The sequence below is a fragment of the Zingiber officinale genome, chromosome 8A, assembly GCF_018446385.1.
Source record: "Zingiber officinale cultivar Zhangliang chromosome 8A, Zo_v1.1, whole genome shotgun sequence".
Classification (NCBI taxonomy): domain Eukaryota; kingdom Viridiplantae; phylum Streptophyta; class Magnoliopsida; order Zingiberales; family Zingiberaceae; genus Zingiber; species Zingiber officinale.
In genome coordinates, this window is record NC_056000.1 from 30,267,137 (window position 1) to 30,273,136 (window position 6,000).

Below are 6,000 nucleotides of genomic sequence, written 5' to 3' on the forward strand. Positions count from 1 at the left end.
CAACTCCAAGGAGTGGAGGAGCCCAAGGAGAAGGGCTCATTGGTCCAAGAGAAGAAGAACCAATCTGATGTTGACACAAGGTCAACATTTAAGGAAGAAAAGGAAGAGAAGGAAGAGGTGGAAGAGGAGAGATCTTCCACATCCTCAAGAGATGACAAAGTGGAATAGTCCACATCCTCAAGGGTTGAAGAGGTGGAAGAATCCATGCTCTCAAGAGGAGAAGAAGAAATAGATGTTACCTCCACAATTCAAATTACATCAAATGGAGAATCGAGCATCATCCCTACAAGCAAAGGTATAGAAATTTCAATTATAAATAATAAAAATCATATCATTTGCTTTGAATGTAGGGAGCATGAACATTATAAGAGCAAGTGTCCAAAATTGGCCAAGAAGAAGGGTCAAGTGGCAATTAAGGCTAAAGAGAAGCCTAAGGTGGTTGGTCCCACGGAATGCAAGAGCAAGGAGCACATTGTGTGCTTCTCATGCAATCAAAGAGGACATTACCGAAGTCAATGTCCTAAAGGGAAGAAGCCAACCAAGGTCAAAGGAGGAAGCACAAATCAAGGGGGAGCTTTGAAAAGCAAACCCAAGGTAACATTTAATAGTGTAATTCCTCCTAGTCATGATAAAATGCATGTTAGAAATAACTTTCATCTTTTTAATACAAATTATCATGAAAATAGAAAGTGTGATGGTGTTAAGGAAAAATACATTCCTCCTCATGCTAGAACTACCACAACTAAGTTTAGGAAGGTAGATAGTAACAATTTAGGCAATAACTCTAAGGACGTTAGATACATGCCTAAAATTAGGAATGCTCATAGGAATCAAGAAAAATCCAAATATATGGTTTTAAGAGTGGAAAACCAAGTCTTGAGGTCAAGACTTGATAACTTGGAAAGAACCCTAGCAAGAATGGAAAATCTTCTAAAGGTCAAAATGAGCATAACCTAGGAAAAGCTAGACAAGAGTCATCCAATGACTATAGAGGTTTGGGATACAAACCTAAAGTCAAGAAGGATGTGACTTCTTTTCATAGGGTTCCATATAGTTATGGGACCAACCCTAGGTTTAGATGTCAAGCCAAAAACTCTAGGAAAGGAATCCCTAAAAGTATCCTTGGCAAGACAAATGTGACTAAGACTTCTAAGAAGTCTAACAAAGTCACAAAGAAGGTCACAAGGGAGGTCATCCCTAAGGTTGACATAGTAAAAGTGACTAAGGCTTCAAAAATGCCAAACAAAGTCACAAACAAGGTTACAAGGGAAGTTATCCCTAGAAGTGACCTAGTAGAAGTGACCAAGGCTTCTAAGAAACCTAGAAAGGTCCTTAGGAAGGTATCTAGGGAAGTCATCCCTAGTGAGTACCTAGAGCACCCAAGGAGCACCAATAGGTTTTGGTTTCCTAGGAGCATATTCTCTACACCCTATATGGGTTTAGAGAGTGTCAACTCCAATTGGAAGGGTAGTTAACCCAACATTGTTAAAGTTGACATTTAAGAGCATTTTCAAGGTTATTGTTAACCTTTTAAAATGAAAAGGATTATTGGGTTACTCTTGGAAATAGTAGTATATGTGCCAAAACTTGAAAAGATGAACTTAATCTAAATTGGCACACTTAAGAAAGACATAAGAAAAATCAAGTTAGAATTTTGATACTTTCTTATGAAATGAGGAGAAGACCCAAGCCTTAATCAAGTGCAATTAAGCCTTAAAGAGCAAAAAGGTGTCAAGTATTGAGAATTGAAATTAGAAATTAATTGGCACACTTGGAGAAGTAAAAGAAATGTCAAATTGGGAATTTGACATTTTCTCATGGAATTAAGGGAAATATAAGCCTTAATCCAAAATTGTCACTTTTAGAAAGAGTAAAATGTATCAAAGTTTGAGGTGTTGATGTTAGTCTAAATTGGCACATATGGAAAAAGGAGAAGGAATGTTGGTTAATCCTAAGAAAACGTACCGGTTCCACTGTACAAAAATTTTTGTACAAGTGTCGAACCTTTCCTTAAATAACATATTGTGTTCTTTAGAAGTTAAATTAGGAATCGCAGACGGAACTTAACATCATTGATTCCAAATTTAACTTATCTGTTCTTAATGGTTTAGATTTGAATCGCAAGCGGAACTTAACACTATTGATTCTAATCTACCTAGATTATTAATTCTATAAATATTAATTTCTAAAATTGGCTTCCAGCACTGCATGGCGAGGCACATGACCTTCTTGGATATGGGAGCAACCACCACCGCCTAGGCAAAGCCTTTTAAGGAAAGCTAATATTTATTTCCTTAAATAACTCTAGGTTAACCAAAAAGAACAATCGAATCACAAATTCGAAAAAGAAGAAAACACAAAATCGAAAAATAAATTCGATAAACTAGATCTAATTACCTCTTGTATTTAGAATTCATATAAAGAAAAATAACTAGTATGATGCGGAAGAAAAATACTAGTTATACCTTCTCTTTGTAAGCTAATGACCTCGAGATCTTCTGCCGTATTCCTCGCCTCGCCTTGGACGTCGTGTGGGCAACGATCCTCCAAGATGAACACCACCCAAAAGAGTCCTTCCTCTTCCTCTAGAATTCGGCCACCACCACCACCAAGGAGAAGAGAGCAAAGGGAAAAGGAGCCGGCCACCAAGAGATCACCCAAGCAAAAGAATAAGAGTTGTGTCTCATGAAGCCCCCTCACCCCTTCTTTTATATTACTTGCCCAAGGCAAATAAGGAAAAACTTTTTACAAAAAATAAAATCATCCAAGAGTTTTTCCTTTTCCCTTTTAATTTTTTCCTTTTCTTTCCTCTTGATTGAATTAATCACCAATCAATGGTTGTAATCAATCCTATTTGGTTTAGGATTGGGATTGGCCGACCCCTTACTTGGACACCAAGCAAGGTGGTCGGCCACCATATTTAGGAAAGAAAAATAATAATTTTTTTTTATAAAATTTTACAAGAACAAAACTCATATAAAATTTTACAAGCTCTCTTTCCTAAAGTAAGAGTTAAAAAAGGAAAGTTCTAAAAATTAAAATCATGTTTTAAAATTTAAAACTTCTCTTATAAAATTTCCTTTTTTAACATGGTGATAGAAAATTTAAATTTTAAAACTTCTTTTCCTTTTTTTCTTAAACCATGAGGATGGTTAAAAAAGAAAAGTTTTAAAATCTTTTAAACTCTCTATTTAAACATATGGCCTAATTGAAATAAGGAAAGTTTTAAAAATTAAAATCTCTCTTTTAAAACTTATAGTTTTCTACAAAGAGAAGATTTTAAAAATTCAAAACAACCCTCCCTTTTTGAATTATTGTGGTCGGCCCCTTCATGCTTGGTCACCAAGCAAAGGGCCGACCCCTATAGGAGAGGATGTGGCCGGCCCTTGCTTGATCACCAAGCATTGGACCGGCCCACTTCTTGGACATCAAGAAGAGCCTTTCATTTGGATGGACTCGAGGCTATAATGAGGCTACGACAGTGACCTAGAGGAGAAATTGGTTTTGGCCTTCCGATGAGCTTGAGTATCCCGTGTTCACCCCGAACACACAACTCAAGTTCATCGATAATACCTCATTCCACTAGAGAGTTATTACCGCACTACCGCACAAATCCCAAATTACATTATGGGCTCCTTCTTATCATGAGTGTGTTAGTCTCCCTGTGTTTAAGATTACGAATGTCCACTAATTAAGTAAGTCACTGACAACTCACTTAATTAATATCTAGCTCCAAGAGTAGTACCACTCAACTTTATTGTCATGTCGGACTAGGTCCACCTGCAGGGTTTAACATGACAATCCTTATGAGCTCCTCTTCGAGACATTCTCAACCTAGATAACTAGGACACAGATTCCTTCTATAATCAACAACACACACTATAAGTAATATCATTTCCCAACTTATTGGACATATTGATTTATCGAGCTAAACCTCACCCTTTGATAAATCAAAGAAATAAATATTAAATATATGTGCTTGTTATTATATTAGGATTAAGAGCACACACTTCCATAATAACTAAGGTTTAGTTATTTTACTAAGTCAGTACAAAAAGAATTTACCTAAATGATCCTACTCAATACACTTAAAGTGTATCAGTGTAATTTATTAGTCAAGATAAACTACTACTTAATTACACTACGACTATTCTGATGGTTTGTTCCTTTCCATCTTAGTCGCAAGCAACTGTTTATAATTTATAGAGAACCGACAATATGATCTTCTGAGTGTGACACCACACTCCATGTTCTCTACTATATAAATTAATTGAATAATTATATTTAATAAATAAATGCAGATATTGACCAATGTAATTCTTTTATTTTAACAAATAAATGTTTACAAAAGCTAAGCTTTTAGTATACACTCTAACAATCTCCCACTTATACTAAAAGACTAAGCTGCCATATCTGTTGCCTTACATCTTATTCTCATCCCCTCCACATGCCGATGAAAAGTTTTCACCGGCAGGGCCTTTGGGAAAGGATCTGCTAGGTTATTTTTCTGATGCAATCTTGGCGACGACAACTTCTCCTCGCTTAACGATGTCTCGTATCAGGTGGTACTTGCGTTCTATATGTTTACTTGCCTTATGAGCTCGTGGTTCCTTCGAGTTTGCAACTCACCGCTATTATCACAATAAATTGTGATGATCTTGGGCAAACCAGGAATCACATCTAAGTCCATTAGAAAGTTCCTAAGCCATACGGCTTCTTTTGCTGCCTCAGAGGCTGCAACATACTTAGCTTCCATGGTTGAGTCCGAGACGCATTTCTGCTTAACACTCCTCCATGCAATGGCTTCACCTCCTAGAGTAAACACATAGCCTGACGTAGACTTACTATTGTCCCTATCTGATTGAAAATATGAATCCGTGTAACCCACAAAGAGCAAATCGTCTGCTTGGTAAACTAGCATATAATCTCTAGTCCTTCTCAGGTACTTTAATATATGCTTTACTACAGTCCAATATCCTTGTCCAGGGTTACTCTGATATCTGCTAACCATGCCCATGACAAAACAGATATCAGGTCTCGTACACAGCATTGCATACATAAGGCTTCCTACAACCTTAAGGAATTTAAAACTAATGCATGATGGTTTTATGGCATACATTAAAATAAGTAATTTTCAAAAGAAAACATACTATAGCTACATGGTGCATGTATGGCATGACATGATATTTTTGTTTATTTTTCATAATAAACGTGAATGCAACATATGCTGTCATGGCATATGATTGGGAAACAATCATGGCATGTTAGCATAAATAAAATATACCTAGATAATCTATCTAAGTATCCTTTATTCTTAGCTAAACTTAAAATTGATCCTAGATTTGTCTATATCTTCCTAAGAAAATGTCAAACCCCAACTTAACATTTCTTTTTGATTTTCCTCATTTGTACCAATTTTAAATTTAATTTAATTTCTCAAATTTTGGCACATTTTACTCTTCCAGAGAGTAAACTATTTATCCTTTTCATTTTCAAAGGTTAACAAAAACTTTGAAAATGCCTCAAAGTATCAACTTTATCAAAGTTGAATTAGCGACCCCACCCATTTAGAGTTGACACGCTCTAAACCCATCTAGGGTGTAGAGAATATGCTCCTCGGAACCCAAAGCCTATTAGTGTTCTTTGGATGTCTAGGTATTCACTAGGGATGACTTCCCTAGATACCTTCCTAGGCTTCTTAGAAGCCTTGGTCACACTTGACTCACTTAGGTCAACTCTAGGGATAACTTCCCTCGTGACCTTCTTGGTGACTCTCTTTGACTTCTTAGAAGTCTTCGTCATATTGGTCTTGGCAAAAATACTTATAGGGATAGCTTCCCTTGTATCTTTGACTTGACCCCTAGACCTAGGGTTGGCTCCATAACTATATAAAACCCTTATGATATAAAGTCACATTTTTCTTGGCCTTAGATTTGTATCCCAGACCTCTACGGTCATTTGATGGCTTTTGTCTTTCTAAGCCTTGGTTATGCTTATTTT